The 17728-nt window shown below is 39.6% G+C and overlaps 1 protein-coding gene and 1 long non-coding RNA gene across 2 annotated transcripts in view; both read left to right on the top strand.

Moving 5' to 3' along the window:
- LOC115253707 (protein tweety-2) overlaps positions 1-17728 on the top strand; it is a 155126-nt gene that overhangs the window by 87640 nt on the left and 49758 nt on the right. The gene's annotated exons all lie outside the window — the stretch shown is intronic.
- LOC134292092 (uncharacterized) lies at positions 1876-3509 on the top strand. Its single transcript, XR_009999457.1, has 2 exons — positions 1876-2509; positions 2587-3509. It is a non-coding gene; the product is annotated as an uncharacterized LOC134292092 (long non-coding RNA).

Below are 17728 nucleotides of genomic sequence, written 5' to 3'. Positions count from 1 at the left end.
AGAGTAGAGCTTTCTGCCAACTACAAATTTAGCATACTATTATGATTCGGTTATAAACGAATCTTGGCATCAATGTTGACTACGTATTGAAAAAGCTCAAATTGGTCCAACCATCATCATTTACCCTATTCATGCAATATTCATGCAATGGCAGGCAAAGAAAGACCTTCAATTAATAACTGTGGAAATGCTCAAAGAACACTAAGTTGAAGCGAAGCAGGTCAAGGCCCAGTGGGGACGTAGATTATTCATGCAATCTCTTTTCTTTTGCGTGGTCATCCCGAACAACACGCGAATTCATCTTTTTCTTAAAATGAATTAATTTCACGCATGGTTATCCCGAGCAACATGCAATTTCTTTTCTCTTGTGTGATCATCTTGAACAACACACTCATTTTCTAAAGGCTGAACTTCCTCCATAACTCTTATTTTGTATAAGATTTATTCAACGAATCACTTATTTTGAGTTCCAAAACAATGAAAGTATTGTTACTTTGCAAGAAACAATTATGGGTTTTCACTATAAAAGGTCGTGTCTGTTAATGATGATAAATAAAAAAAAATTATACGCCTTCAAGTGACGTTCCATCAATATCTATTGAGCTTCACTTTTTCGGAATTAAGCTTTGAGACAAATTTAATAATACGATATCTCAAATATTTGAAAGTCATTTTATCACGAAACATATTAAATCAAAAATTGTTCAATCTGCTACGGTAGTTCGAATAACTGCACCAATTCAAATATTGCTCGCTCTTCCAGTAATTTCAATATCATGATATGATGAGATATTAGGATGGATTATCTAAACAATACTCCATCAATCCGGTTGACATAATTGAACATAAAAGCTTTCAAAACACAGTAACTTAAACATCCTTGGTGCAATCCTTTCACCCGAAAAACACACGATGAACTTGTCCACAATAACGTCACACGCCAACAAACAGCAAGATGTGAAACGGTATTGCTAATTTAGAGAAAACTTTCCGTTTTACGGTAGAACGAAAAGCTACCGCAGCTGTCAGACTACTTATTTTCACTGATGTATCATCGATCTACCCTAGCGAGCCCTAGCGATGCCTTGGATAGCCTTGGATACGACGCCGATGATCATTGTTTGTTGTTGGTTTTCAGTTCAATTCACCTTGCAAGCATGCTTTGATTTAGCCTTCAGCTTCAATGATAGAATGATTTTCAAGCCTGCGGTAGGACTTTGACAGTTGCGGTAAAACTCGGCGGCTACCGCAGAGTGGAAATTTTTCTAAAAATCCGCAATAACTGTGGGTCGTGTTGACAAAAATCACTACTCGTATCTTGCATCAGGCGAGATCCAGTGAACATCCAGTGAATCACCGTCAACATCAAGGTCACTGGATATTCATGAATGTGTTATTTTGTTGGCGTAGTAGGCGATCGGGCGTCACCTTCCCCCTGGATCACGTTGTTAGGAGCCCATGCAACCCCATGTTAGTGAAAATTAGCAAGCCTGGTCAAGAGCCAAGCTCATTCTTCAATTAGACCCCTTGTAAAATAGACGTTTTAAATATAGTTCCTTTTTGTTCACTGTTGAACCACCGAGTACGTTTTTCTCCCTGGAGTCTCCCGATCACACCTTCAAGATATTTTGTATAAACAGTGCCCGCATTTGCAGAAGAAAGAAATAATCCACTCAAGCAAAAAAAAAAAGAAGACCGTGGATGTCAAGACGATAACCATTAGGGGCTGTGCATTAATTACGTAAGGGTTAATGGGGGGGAGGGGGGTTTTGAGAAATCTTACGCGTCATACAAACATTTTTGGGTTCTCATACAAAAAATCTTACAAGGGGGGGAGGGGGTGTCAGAAAATCGCAAAAATTCCCTTACGTAATTAATGGACAGCCCCTTATGAGTGCACACTGCACAGTGGTATGCCATAACTAAAAAATGACCTCAATTAAACTAGATATAACCACGATAACATCAGGACAATCTCTCAATAAATATCTTTATGAGTTCCCTTCACCGGAACGTTGCCGTAGAGCCCAAGAATAGCAGATATTTTTAATAGACATTTCAGTTGAATCCCAGTATTCTTCTCATGGTTCTAATCAAAAGGCTGAACCAAGGGACACTAGTTGACTATAAGTTACAACTAAAACATCTCACACAAACGTTCCTCAACGGAACGGACACTTCAGAAAAAAAAATCACTCGCACTTTGCGCGCAAACTTCTATACCCTTCACCATGACCCTCGAGAGCACCCCGAGTCTGCTCAACACGGTTCCCTCATCAAAGTATCACCACCACCAATAGATTCTTGTCCGTATCTCCATCCCGTTCGGAAGGAGGTCTACTTGTCGAGTTCATATCTACCTCGCTAAGACGCACACCCTAAATTTCTTTAGGATTTTGTCTGGTTCTGGCCTTGACTACACCCATGACAATTGACCATGTGCACGATTGTCAGGAAAAAAACGCGCCGAAAAACTTTCGTGTCATGTTTTATCAAGTTCTGTGAGAAAGTGAGTTTGTTGAAGAATTTGGACCAAAAAACTTAATTTTGCCGAGTTCAGTGATTTTTAACTAAAAATAAATTTAGAATGTATTCGTTGCAGCTGTGAGCGATCAATCTCCGATGGAGTTATAGAGTTTCCTGATGGAATTTTGAAACTGCCGGACATCGAATAATTGTTGCTGCTACCGTCTATTCTGCCTGCTTCTGCTGGTAAGTTCTTTGCTCTTACGTGAAGGTCGAGCTGAAAATCTAGAATTTCACCAGAACGCAAGCATCTGTCGGAACCCCTTGATGTCGAAACTGCCGGATGAAGCAAGCTGCCGTAGATCCCGAAGTTTCTAGAGCTTCCGTTTGCTGTAAGAATTTCCGGCCTTTGTTATGTTTTAAGTTATAATCGTGGATGTTTTCGTTTCTGATAAATAAATAAGGGGGAAGGGTTAGGGCCATGAGGCACAGTTTCAGCGGCGTCGTACAGAGATCCTCCCGCGTATCGTCCGAGCTGCGTCGTAAGATAATTCGTCCAAGAACGTCCAGGTATTTCCGGAGAGTTCACCAAGGAGATCCATCTACATGTCGTCCCTGCTGCGTAGAAAGGAGATACATCCGGGAGTTGCTGGAGAGTCCTTCAAGGAAATAAGCTCGCTTTTCCCAACTGCGTCGTAAGCTGATCCATCCAGGAGTTGCTGAAGAACTCTCCAAGGAGTTCCGCTCGCGTGTCATCCCAGTTACTTTGTAATGAGATTGATTGGTCCAGGAGTTGCTGGAGCATCCTCCAATAAGATTCGTCAGTGTGTTGTCCCAGCTGCGTCGTCGGGTGACTAGTCCACATATGGGTTTATCCGCATATTGAAGGATCCGTCCAGGAGTTCCGTCGGTGATTATAGAGTAAGTCATCCAGTAAAAGTAATGCGATAACACACTCCTAATGTATTTATTAATAAGTTTAGCATTTAGGTTTTGTTTTAAATATTTATTTAATTTGTAAGAAAATAAAATTTATGAACATAGCAATTTGTTGTTGTTTCTTGCTTTTGAAAAACAAAAAAAAAATTTAAATAAAAGAAAGAAAAAGAAGATTTTTGACGTATTGATGTCTGCTAGATATCAGCTAGATGTGTAGAACCCAATGACTAGTAGATATCTGAAAGATAACTAGTAGATATCATCTGTCATCCACATTTTGAGGTAGACAAAATGTTGCATTGGAAGGAGATTTCTAGTCGACTTGTAGGAGATATCTACTTCAATATCTACTAGACATTATTTTTTATCTAGCAGACTTTTACTCGATTTCTACCAGCCATTTCCGAGCGGGATCAATTAGCCTGTGTACCCGGATAAAAACTAACCATAGAATGTATAGTGAAAACCATTCCTGCACCATACAGTGTACCAGCTACAATATAGTGTATTGTAATGATATGGTTCGCTATACTATACATTTACATTGGATTTTTATGTAACAATATATTATACTGTTTTTCTTACGTTTGAACCATTCACTTTTCCGAAACATTATTTTTCCGTGAATTTGTAATTATTTCTGGTGTTCGATTTGAATAGGTCGTATGTTTGCTGTGATTCCTATATGCAGATTCGACCTATTCAAATCAAACACCAGATTTATTTAGTTTAAGATTTTTTCCGTGCTTTGTTTTGTTGATGTTTGTGACTTTTTTGATGCAAAGGAAAGCAAAGAGAAAAAAAAGTGAATAAGTTGAATCATCAATTTAAAGTCAATAACATGTTTAAATCAATGGTAAACCAGATGTCCTAAGAACTGCAGGTCCAAGCAGGAGTCCAAGAGATATGGCAGGCTAGGTGTGTAGAGTGCGACGAGAGAAATACGAATGTAGGCCAACCCGGAAAGATGCAGGTCAGATTACCGTTAATCAGTGGATGAATTCAACACTATTCTTGCTGTATTTGCATTTAGGGGAGTTTTCTCCTCTTCCCTCATGTGAACTTGCCTTCGACCACAATCGAATCAAATGCGATTGACAAACTTTATCTTTGACGTAGAGCCATCTTTAACATATGGACTGGACTGAACACTGAAATGACTTTTAATATAGGTTCGTCTGCGGGTTCGCTTTTCAACCTAACTTATATTTGAATCGAACTTGACAGTTATCTCATGAATTGTTATGTATTTCAAACTTTAATCAAACTGGTGCCTCAATATTGCAATAACAGTTAAGCACGCTGTAATGATACTTATGTACCTCGTCACCCACTTCATGCAACTACATTAGTGGTCTAATAACACATAGCGCGCTCGGCATAGTTCCATCATGCCACTCAAAGTGTTGCCACAAATAATGCTAAGTTTGCAAAACCCGGTTATCTGGCTGGTGGGGCATGGGAGCCTAAGCTTCAACTGTTAATGCAATCAGAGACTACTCAGACTTAGACGTGGGCGATCCTATATATGAAGGGTTATCCAAAACGCTCTGGAGAATTCCCAAAGCGCATTCTAATAAATCTAATAAGCCTAAGATGCCATTAACAGGAGGAAAATGGCGAGATAATATTACAATATATGGTTTATGTAATGTAAAACAATACAACATAACAAAAGAAAACCATTCCAAAACCATTTAATTAAATGTATAACCAGTAGTTAAATTGCAATTAAAAACATTTTATTTACGGTACATTTTATTGTTTGAAACCATTCATGTACCATACAATGTACGGTATATTTAAACCCACGTATCAGTATTTTGAACAATTAATTAACAATAAAACGTATGGTTTTGCAAAAAAATATATATGGAGAAAAATATTTTTTATATTGTTACGATACTTAACAACCTGTATAATATATTGTAAAAATCTTATTTACAATTCACGGTATGGTGTTTTACATTACATCTAATTGTTTTTGTATTTTTTATTTTTACAGTGTTGTCTATTGTAAAAATATGGTTCTAAATAGTACTGTTACAATACAACGTTTGGTTTTTCTACTGTATTTTTTATTCGGGTACACACAGCATATGCTGTCAAAATTCCTTTGGCTTTTGACTTTTACTACGAGCTCTGTGTTGGTGCTGTCCTGCTCACTCCCACAGGAATTTTGAACACAGTGCTCGCAGTAAAAGTCAAAATCTCACAGCATGCAGAGGCTAATGGACAATTAACGAGCTGAAAAATGTGTGCCAATAGGTGTCAATTACACTTGTTGCTTCGCCACCAACAAAAAATGTTTAAAATCATGCCTTCCGTTGCCTGCCTCATCCGCGCAACGACTTCATTCAATAATAAAAATAATAACAAACCATTTCGACCCAGGGGACTGTTATGGTCTTCTTGTTTTCTTACCTCGCATTAAAATTATGCTGCTGTGTTAAAAGATAGGTTGTCAGCTTGAGCCATACGCTTGAGCCGCTGTTATGCTGGCTACGAAAACATTGCATTGGTGGGATAGGGATGCCAATTCCTTGTTTCGACCAGCTTTCAAAATTCGCGCATTATCAGCGATTTTTTTGTTTGTGCCACGAGCACTTTGACGTTTGCCGATCACATTTGATGTCGAAGAAGCTCGAAGCAAACACTGTTTTTTTTGTGTGTTCATTTCCCCCACAGTTTATGGGCTACTCAAGTATAAGTACATACATACTGCCATCATCAGTTGTGGTTGTTTAGACAACGATCACAACCGAACCACGTTCATGAGGGCATTCTGTGCATTCTCTTTTTTTTCACCGCAGTGGTCGTCGCCTCTATTACCAATACTATCTTACCTTACACATTGAGTTGTCCAAAAAAAGTCTCACGAAACCAACTACAAGCCTATCCATATACGTGAGAACAAAAGATGTTTACAAAGTTCTTACAGATAGATTAACACGGGAAATCTGAACACAAACCACTACCACATAGAAATTTGGATTGGTCAATAGTAAAGGCTGGATCACAATAGCGCGCTGAGCGTCGCGTCGCGCCGACTTCGCGTTGACGCGTTGTTTTGAAACTACGGCACGCCATATGAACCAGCACAAAAGCGTGTCGCGTGTAGCGCGTCGCTGTACTAAAACTCCAAAACTGTTCTAAATCGGTCGCGTCCAACGCGTCGGACGCGTTGTTTTTGAAAATATTTAAAATCTGCGCTTCGGGTTGGATGTCGATTCTACCGTCATTGAATATTTCGAAGTAGAAAATTATGGATTTTTGAATAGAATTCGCTGGATTTTAGATGAATAGTTGTTATTAGACATGTGGGAGCGTTTTGACCATCATTGGTACTTTCATAAGTATTCTGGTTTTGCCTGGTTTCTGCGAGAAAAAAGGTAGCTACGTATGTGAAACAGGCCTTGGGGCACAATTACATTAAGGTTGAAGGATTCGTCATTGGTATAACCGTCATCATCGAAAATTTGAAAGCAGTTTTCTCATTCAAATATGAAATTTTTGCAGTGAAATTGTATTCACTGTGTTGCGGGTGGAGAATGGAGTATAGTGAATATATTTTCAATGCAAACACTTAAGTTTTGAGCGAGAAAACTGCTTTTGAGTTTGCAATGATGACGATTTTGTCAATGACGAATCCTTCAACCTTAATTTGTACTTGAGCTTGTTTAGCGATTTTTCGGCAACATTGAATATGGTAGTGTATTGATAATTTTTGTTCCAAGAAACTCTTGAAACTTCTCATTAAAGTGGAAAGCTCTGATTTTTTTTATTTTAGTGATTTTGTGTACGTAATTTGTGTGATTAATCATACTACTATACAAGAAAAAGGCATTTTGAGAGGCAGCCAAGGGCTGAAAGCCTTTTAAATAAAGACGAATCAATCAATTCAGGAATTCTTGCAGGAATTTCTCAACCTTTATTTTATGTGTTTCTTTTGAAACTCTTTCAAATATTTGTCCAACATTTTCTTTATACAGCATGATCATGCAGGATCTTTTCGTAAAGAAAATTTCTTTGGTTCCCTTGGGCATACATAAAGAATCTTCGTGCCTGCCAAACAATATTCTCATGAAAAAATTTCATTGGCAGAGGAAGTTCTCAGTTAATAACTGTGGAAGTGCTTATGGGACAAAGCTGAGGATCAGGCTTCGTCCCAGTTGAGACGCTAAGAAGAATATGATGTATGAGGAAGGAATTCGAATTTTGACATCCAGAAATATTTCTAAAAGTTTCTTAAACAGATGTAGAACATTAGAATAATTCCTGAAGGAGTAAGGATAAATTACTAGAAAAATTTCTGAAAAGGAATATTTGGAGGAATATTTGAGAAAAAAAATCCTGCGGAATCCCTGGAAGAATTTCTGAAGAAATCGAACAAACTATACAAATTCATTGAGATTTCTTTGGGGAAAATCATATTACAGTAATTTTTGAAGTATGATTTGGTAATATTTCTTAAATATTCTTAAATAAACATTTGAAAGAAGCCTTTGGATTCATGGAGGAATCTTCGGAAGACAAATTGAATAAATAATTGGAGGAACCTAGAGAACTTGTTGAATAAAATTGAAGAAATCTTTGAAAAAACGCCCGAAGGTATCGGAAGAAGTTCTTTGAAAAATTTCTGGGAAAGCCCCACGAGGAATTTCTTGGAAAAAATAATCTGGAGACCATTGGGAGGATTTCTTGGAGGAGTCCTTCAGAAAAATTCTAGAATTTCTTGAGGAATGCTTGGAATATTGTATGAAGGAATCGTTGAAAGAATTCCTGGGCTGGATCATGGGACTATTAAATTAGGTTAAGCAGTAAAGAATAAAAATCCTGAGTATCAGCAAAGAATTTCAGAAAGAAGATTTTGGAGGACTTTTTGGAAGTGGCCCTGCAAGATTTTTGAAAATACCTCATAAAAAGTCTAGGAAAATGCATGCAAAAACTCCCGGTGGAATGTTGAAAAAAGTATTGATGCAACCCTTCACCCATTTTTGTGCAAAACATTAGAAAAGCGACTGGAACAATTGCTGAAGGAATCACTAAAGGAATCGTCGGAATAATTTATGAAGACTTTCATGAAAAAGTCCTAGGAAAAGTGCTTGAAAACATGTTTATAATTCTTACATTACAATCCTGGAATTTTGTTTTGTAGAAATCCTTAGATTTTTTTCCAAGGATTTCTTAAAAAAATCTTCCAAGGTTACTTCCAAGAATTTTCCCAAGGATTATTTCAGAAATTCTTCCAAGAATTCTTCCAAAAATTTCTCCAGGTTTTCTTTAACCGACAGCTACAAGAATTCCTCTAAGAATTCCTCCACGAATTTATCCAAAGATTCCTCCACGAATTCCTCCGAGGATTCCTTCAGCAATTCCTGCAATAATTTCTCCAAGAATTCCCCAAAAACTCTTCAAAGGGTTCCACCAAGGATTCCTTCAGGAAATATTCTAAGGATTCCTCAAAGAAACACTCCAAGGATTCCGCCAGGAAATCAGAATTACTTCATGAAATTCTCCAAGGATTCCTCCAGGATATCCTCTAAGGATTCCTTCATGAAATACTCTAAGGATTTCTCAAGAAAACACTCCAAGGATTCCTCAAAGAATTCCTCCAAGGATTCCTTCAGGGATTCCCCAAGGATTCCTCCAGGAACTACTCCAAGGATTTCTCAAGGAAATCCTCCAAGGATTTCTCTAGAAAATCCTCCAAAGACTTCTCCAAGAAATTCTTCAAGGATTCCTCCAGGAATTTTCCCTAGAATTCCTCCAAAGATCATGGCTTCAAGGATCTTTCCAGGAATTCTTCCAAAAAGTCTCCTCTGGAAATTGCTCCAAGGATTCCTCATTTGTTTCAAGGAAAACTTCAGGGATTCCTCCAAGGAATCCTCCAGGTTTTTTTTATCCTAGAATTCCTCCAAGTATTCCTTCAGAAAATTTTCTAAGGATTCCTCCAGAAAATTCTCCAAGGATTCCTCTAGAAAATCCTCCAAGAATTTCTTCAGGAAATCGTCCACGGATTTCTTCAGGATATCCTCTACGGATTTCTTCAGGAAATCCTCCAAGGATTCCTCCAGGAAATACACGAGAATTCTTCCAATAATTTCTTACGGATTTGTTTCAAGGATAACTACAAGAATTCCTCCAAGGATTCTTCCAAGGATTCCCCCAAGGATTCCTCTAGGACTTCCCACAAGGATTCCTGCAAGAATTCTTTCAAGGATTCTATCAGCAATTCCTTCAAAAATATCTTCAGGATTTGTTTTAAGGATAGACACAGGAATTCCTCAAAGAATTCCTTCAAGAATTCCTCCAATAATTTCTCCAAGAACGCCCACAGGAATTCCTACAATTATTCCTCCATGGATTCCCCCAAGGATTCTTCCAGGAAACACTCCAAGGATTTCTCAAGGAAATACTCCAAGGATTTCTCAAGGAAATACTCCAAGAATTCCCCAAAGAAATCCTTCAAGGATTCCTCCAGGAAATCGGAATTACTCCATGAAATCTTCCAGAAAATCCTCCAACGAGTACTCCAGGAAATCCTCCGAGGATTCCTCCAGGAAATCCTCCAAGGATTTCTCCAGGCAATCCTCCAACGATCCCTCCAAAAAATCCAACAAGGATTCCTCCAGGAAAGTCTCCAAGGTTTCCTCCTGGAAATCTTCCAAGGATTCCTCCAAGAAATACTCGAAGTATTCCTCAAGGAATTCCTCCAGGGAGTCCTCCAGTAATTCTCCCAAGAATTCCTCGAGAAACTCTTCCAAGGATTCTATTAGGAATTCTCACTAGGATTCCTCCATGAATTCTTCCAAACTCTCCAGGAAACACTCCAAGGATTCCTCCAGAAATTCCTCCAAGGGTTGCTCCAAGAAAATCTTCAAGGTTTCTTCATACTTCCAAGGATTCCTTCAGGTATTCTTCCCAGAATTTCTTCAGGTTTGGTTTAAGGATTACTTCAGGAATTCTTCCAAGGATTTCTCCAGGAATTTCACCTAGAATTCCTCCAAAAATTCCTCCCGGAAATCCTTCAAGGATTTCTACAGGAAATCTTCCAATCATTCTTTCAGGAAATCCTGCAAGGATTCCTCCAGAACAACTTCAAGGATTCCTCCAGAAAATTCTCCAGAGATTCTTCTAGAAAAACCTCAGAGAATTCCTTCAGAAAATCTCCCAAGGATTTCTCTAGGAAACCCTCTAAGGATTCCTGCAAGGAAATCCTCCAAGAATTCTTCCAATAATCTAAAGGATTTGTTTCAAGAATAACTACAAGAATTCCTCCAAGGATTCCTTCAATGATTCCCCCAAGGATTCCTCCAGGATTTCCCACAAGGATTCTTCCAAGAATTCTTCCGAGGATTCCTGCAAGAATTCTTCCAAGAAATCCCTCAGGAATTCCTCCAAAAATTTCTTCATGATTTCTTTCAACGATAGCCACAAGAATTCCTCCAGTAATTTCTCCAAGGATTCCTCCGAGGATTCCTTCAGGAATTCCTGCAATAAGTTATCCAACAATTCCTCCAGGAAATCTTGCAAGGATTCCCCCAGGAACTCTTCAACAAATTCCTCCAAGAATTCCTCCGAGGATTCCTCCAGAGATTCCCCCGAGAATTTCTCAAGGAAACACTACAAGCATTCCTCAAGGAAATACTCTAAGGATTCCTCAAGGAAATCCTTCAAGGATTCCTCCAGGAAATCGGAATTACTGTAGGATATCCTCCAGGAAATCCTCCAAGGATTCCTCCAGGAAATACTCCAAGGATTTCTCAAAGAAATACTCCCAGGTTTCCTCAAGGAATTCCTCCAAGGACTCCTACAGGGCTTCCCCAAGGATTCCTCCAGGAAATACTCCGAGGTTTTTTCAAGAAAATCCTCCAAGAATTCCTCCAGAAAATCCTCCAAAGACTTCTCCAGGAAATCCTTCAAGGATTTTTCCAGAAAATCTTCTAAAGGTTCCTCCAGGAAATTCTCCAAGGATTCCTTCTGGGAATCTTCCAAAGATTCCTTCAAGAAATACTCCAAGTATTCCTCCAGGAATTCCTCCAAGGAGTTTTCCAGGAATTCTTCCAATTCCAATCCTCAAGGAACTCTCCCAAGGAATCTATCAGGAATTCTCACTAGGATGCCTCTGAATTCTTCCAAGGACTCTCCAAGAAATCAAGAACTCCAAGGACTCTCCTCAAGGAATACCTACAAGGATTGCTCCAAGAAATTCTTTCAAGGATTCCTCCAGGAATTTTCCCCAGAATTCCTCCAAAAATTCCTACAGGAAATCCTCCAAGGATTCCTACAGAAAATCTTCCAAGGATCCCTCCAGGAATTGCTTTAAGGATTCCTCCAGGAAATCCTCCAAGGATTTCTTCAGGAAATCTTCAAGGAATTATTCAAGGAATTCTTCCAAGACTTTTGCCAAGGATTCCTCCAGGAGTTCTTCCAAAGATTCCTCCAGGAACTCCCCCAAAGCTTCCTTCTGGAATTCTGCCAAGCATTCCTTTAGGAGTTCTTCTAAGAACTTCTTCAGGATTTATTTCAAGGATTACTTTAGGAATTCCCACAAGTATTTCTTCAGGATGTGTTTCAAGGATTACGTCAGGAATTCCTACAAAAATTTCCTCAGGGCTTGTTTCAATTGATTGATTGATTTGTCTTTATTTAAAAGACTTTCAGCCCTTGGCTGGTTCGTCTCTTGCTAGTTTCAAGAATTCCTCCAAGAAATCCTCCAGGTTTTTTTTTTCTTCCTAGAATTCCTCCCAAAGATTCCTCCAGAAATCTCCAAGGATTAATCTAGAAAACTCTCCAGGGATTCCTCTAGATCCTCCAATAATTCCTCCAAGGAGTTTTCAAGGAATTCCATCAAGTATTCCTCCAGAAATTCATCCATGGTTTCCCCCAGGAACTCTTCAAAGGATTCCTCCAGGAACTGCTCCCAGGATTCCTCCAGAAAATCCCTCCAAGGATTCCTTCAAGAATTCTTCCAAGGATTCCTACAGGAAATCCTCCAAGGGTTTCTCCAGAAAATCCTCCAAGAATTCTTCCAGGAATTTTTCAAAGAGTTTTTTCAAGGATTCTTCCAGGAATTCTTCCAAGAATTTCTCCAGGGATTCTCTCAAAACATCCTCCAGGAATTCTTTCAAGGATTTCCTTAGGAGTTCTTTTGAGAACTTCTTCAGGATTGGATTACTTTCGGAATTTCCACAAGAATTTCATCAGAATTCGTTTCAAGAATTTCTTCAGGAATTCCTACAAGAAATCCACCAAGATAAGTTTCAAGGATCCCTCCAGAAATTCATCTAGGAATTGCTCCAATGATTCTTAATTTGTTTCAAGGATTACTTCAAGAATTCCTCCAAGGATTCTTCCAGGATTTTTTCTAGAATTCTTCCAAGGATTCCTCCAGGAATTGTTTCCAGGATTCATCCAGGAAATCCTCCAAGGATTTCTTCAGGAAATCTTCTAGGAATTATTCAAGGAATTCTTCCAAGACTTTTGCCAAGGATTCCTCCTGGAATTCTTCCAAAGACTCTTCCAGGAACTCCCCCAAAGCTACTTCCAAGGATTCTTTTAGGAGTTCTTCTAAGAACTTCTCAGGATTTGTTTCAAGGATTACTTCAGAAATTCCCACAAGTATTTCTTCAGGATGTGTTTCAAGGATTACTACAGGAATTCCTACAAAAATTTCCTCAGGGCTAGTTTCAAGAATTCCTCCAAGAAATCCTCCAGGTTTTTTTTTTCCTAGAATTCCTCCAAGGATTCCTGCAGAAAAGTCTCCAAGGATTAATCTAGAAAACTCTCCAGAGATTCCTCTAGATCCTCCAATAATTCCTCCAAGGAGTTTTCCAGGAATTCCATCAAATATTCCTCGAAAAATTCATTCATGGTTTCCCCCAGGAACTGCTTCCAGGATTCCTCCAGAAAATCTTCCAAGGACTCCTCCAAGGATTCCTTCAAGAATTCTTTCAAGGATTCCTACAGGAAACCCTCCAATTAATCTAGAAAACTCTCCAGAGATTCCTCTAAATCGTCCAATAATTCGTCCAAGGAGTTTTCAAGGAATTCCATCAAGTATTCCTCCAGAAATTCATCCATGGTTTCCCCCCAGGAACTCTTCAAAGGATTCCTCCAGGAACTGCTCTCTGGATTCCTCCAGAAATCCTCCAATGACTTCTCCAAGGATTCCTTCAAGAATTCTTCCAAGGATTCCTACAGGAAATCCTCCAAGGGTTTCTCCAGAAAATCCTCCAAGAATTCTTCCAGGAAGTTTTCAAAGAGTTTTCCAAGAATTCCAAGAATTTCTCCAGGGATTCTCCCAAAACATCCTCCAGGAATTCTTTCAAGGATTTCCTTAGGAGTTCTTCTGAGAACTTCTTCAGGATTGGATTACTTTAGGAATTTCCATAAGAATTTCTTCAGAATTCGTTTCAAGAATTTCTTCAGAAATTCCTACAAGAAATCCACCTAGATAAGTTATAAAGATCCCTCCAGGAATTCATCTAGGAATTGCTCCAATGATTCTTAATTTGTTTCAAAGATTACTTCAATAATTACTCCAAGGATTCCTCCAGGATTTTTTCTAGAATTCTTCCAAGGATTCCTCCAGGAAATCCCAAAGGATTCCCCCAGGAGTACTTCCTTGAATTCCTCCATCAGAAAATCCTGATGAACCTGTGGATTAATTCCTAGAAGAATTTTTGGAGTTATTTTTGGAGAAGTTGCTATAGAAATCCTTTGATGAATATCTAGTGAAATACTTGATGAAATTCTTGGTGGTTTTTTATAGAAATAGGTATGTGGGAAAATTCCAATGAAAGTCTAAGTCTAATAAACTCCGCGTAAATCTAGAATACGATAAATTTCTTATATAATCTTCGGAGCATCAATTCCTAGTGGAATACTCGAAGGAGTTCTTGAAAGAACCCATTATTAAAGCATGCCTCAAAGATTTACTCAATATTTGGAAGCGCAAGTGTTGCGGTCATATGAAATCCCAGGCTCTGTTCTGGAACCTCCATTTTTGTCCACAGTTCGCCAGTCCTCACAGGATTTCTCACTTGTTTCCGATAAACGATCATTCACCAGAAAAACTAACTTCCTCTGAAAACTGCAATCACTCTCTCGGAAACAACAGCCTTCCAAAATCACTAGCCTCGTCGCAACAGCTTGTCCCCGAATATCCGATCATCCCAAGAAATCTTATTTTCTCTTTCCTCGAAGTTTATGAGTATTTATCCTCCTGGAATAAAATTTCCCATTTTTCCTTTGCAGTCACCAGCTACCATTAATTTATTTGAAATTTTTTTTGGCTTTATTTTACCGTTTGTTTAACGTACATCAATAGTAAAAACACAACTTCACACTTCCTCCGGGGTCACTTCCTGCTCCACCTCCAAAGCCCGCTCGCCACGGATGCGCCGGGACAGCTGCATGTTCTTCGGCATGATGGTGACCAGCTTGGCGTGCATCGCGCACGGATTGGTGTCCTCGAACAATCCGATCAGGTACGGTTTGCTGGGTTCCTGCAGGGCAGCAACGGCGGCACTTTGGAAGCGCAGATCCGTCTTGAAATCCTTCGCAATTTCACGCACCATGGATCGGCAACTTGTGGATTAGCAACTCGGTAGACTTCTGGTAGCAGGTCCACCGTTTCCGGCCGGTAACGATGCGGTTGCAATCACGTCTGCAATTCAACTCTGCTAAACTAGGACAAGTGTGATTCCTACAAGAAGGTTTTCTCGATGACAGAATAAACATAAACAAACGCGAACGCTGACGCAGCATTGTGAGCGCAAAAGTACGACGCGCGTCAGACGCGCGTTTTAGTACCAACGCAAGCGTTGACAGCTAGCGCGACGCGACGCTCCAGCGCGCCATTGTGATCCAGCCTTAAGCCCGAAAGCGAACACGTCATCTTTTCACTACCAAGCGGGAAAACACAACACCTTTTTTTTCGGATGTGCTCATGCCCTATCCGCTTTTCTTCCTCTAGTTGCACTTTTCACTGCACAATTATACTTGCATTCACACAATTATCACACTCCCGGTTATTAGAAAAGTCATGCTGGGTGATTTGCTTTGAATATTTCGAAATATTAATCGAAAACCTGGCAGGATCGCCAATGTGGAAATCGCCTAATGACTCCAAGCAATCACCCAGCATACTGACTCGCAAGAGGACGACCGACCACGTCTCGCGCACGCGTGTAACTGGCGCGGCTGAGTGCTGCTGTCACTCACATAGGGCTCTGCATGAAATTCTTTCCTTCTCTTTCACTCTTACTGAAATTCTGTAAACAACAAGGCCAAGAAACGTCAAAACTCCATACAAAATCAAAACAATGCAGTGCCCTTATAGTGTAGCTGCTTTCTAGGCTGGTCCAAACCATAGGCTGGCCCATACCACACATCAGGTGCACTGGAAACTCCATTTAGGTAATACTAGCTGTACCCGGCAAACTCTGTCTTGCCTACTGCGTTTTTTGACGTTTCAAGTTTCTAGCCAAGACCAGTGAAGAGAATTGTCAGACAAAAGAGGCACAAAACAAGCAACAAAGAAGGTGTGACGATTAGTCTTTATCCCTACTGGTGATAGATAATTACATGATCTCGAAATTTTTTGTTGCAGACAAAACGGAAGCTGAATTTGTTGCGTACTTTTCAACTCGTGAATAATCAATTATTACTAACCCAAAGTCGAAACTGTTTGATGATAGAGCTTCACCAGAGTTGCAGTGTTTACCGACTCGAAGTTACCGTTCGAAAATCGCAATGCAAGGCTTAAACATCACTAAACTCGTGGTATACGATGTTAATCCCATTATTTTCAAGTTGGGACAAACTTATGTCGCATGGGTTGTTTTGTCGCAACAAATACAGGTTGCGACATTGTCATTATTGTTGCGCGATGGTTGAATTTTGATTCACTGGCCAAGACCAAGTCCCTGGTCAAAATGTATGCAAGATCGATTTTCAAAAACTCTCAATTTTTCCTTGTTTTTTGCCTTATAAACCTTCCTTGGGTGAAAACTAACAGAACAAAACTTAGACGACCAAAATCGGACCTTCCGTTCGCAAGTTATGTGCGGTCCCACGTATGCCACTGCATTTTTATATATATACTAGCTGTCCCGGCAAACGTCGTACTGCCTGCCTACTATGTTTTTTGACATGCAGCTCTATAGGGACGTCCCCACATAGTCATCTGTATGGGCCAAAGACCGGAGAGGTCTCACACCAAGCTAAGAACCTTCCCCGGCCCTAACAGAACCCACACACAAAATTTCACACCGATCGGTTCAGTAGTTTCCGAATGCATAGCGGTCAGACAGACAGACAGACAGACAGACAGACAGACAGACAGACAGACAGACAGACAGACAGACAGAAATTCATTTTTATATATATAGATAGATGATAGGTTGGGGCTACCTTAATTATTGAATTTTTACTTCAATGGATTCAGTTTATTGTCTAAACGCATTTCAAGTTGTAAAGAAGTTTAAGAAAGACGAGTCACTGGAAAATTAAAGAAGACTAAAGAGGGAATCAGGCTGGCTTTCAGAGGGCTTTGTCAAGAGTTTCAAGGAGGTGGGGGTGGTTGGGGTGGTGGTTCAGAGACATTTCAAGGCATTTCAGGTTGATTTCGGATCAGTGTTGCTACTGGTTGTGGCCAACCCATGACGATTAGTTTTGGAATTAGAAATTTCACCAGGTTCGAGCAAATTTAGGCTGGTCGTTGTATTTAATAGATACAGACATATATTCATAATTTAAAGGATTCAAACAATAACAAAATTCAGCTTCAGCTGTTTTCAGTTTCAAGGGAACTTCAGAGGCGTTTTATAAGCGTTTAAAACTATTTTAGAAGGGATTGCAGACTTTGCAGACTAATTACGCTTGTAGATCTGATGAACAATATGTAGTGAATAAGATGAGTAGCTTTGTAATAAATTTTGATCAGGGTATTTAGAGTAGCCGGCTATATTGCAATCGAAAATAGACAGTCTTGTAAGATGTTTCAGCACGAAAAATCGTGTTTTCATACAGTTCCAAGAAAATTCCGGACAGACCCCAAGAATCGTTCCCGATGTTCCTTCCTTCTGTAGATCCTTCCGCTGTTCATCCTGATGAAGTCCCCCAGAAAAATCATTCCTCCTTCTGCTGAAGCTTTACACACTTGGAAGCCCTATTCTTGATGTCCTACCGATTCTGCCAAGGAGAACCTGGTGATGCGTCGTCCCTTCCGAACCCCGTCCGATTATGGGGTCACTTCCCTCCTTACTAACAGCGTATTTTCTCGTCAAGTTCGCTGGAAGAAAAGTGCTAACAC

This window comes from Aedes albopictus, chromosome 3 (genome assembly GCF_035046485.1).
Source record: "Aedes albopictus strain Foshan chromosome 3, AalbF5, whole genome shotgun sequence".
NCBI lineage: Eukaryota > Metazoa > Arthropoda > Insecta > Diptera > Culicidae > Aedes > Aedes albopictus.
Note: the sequence above shows the minus strand (reverse complement) of the source record. Positions and strands in the feature narration are given on the sequence as shown.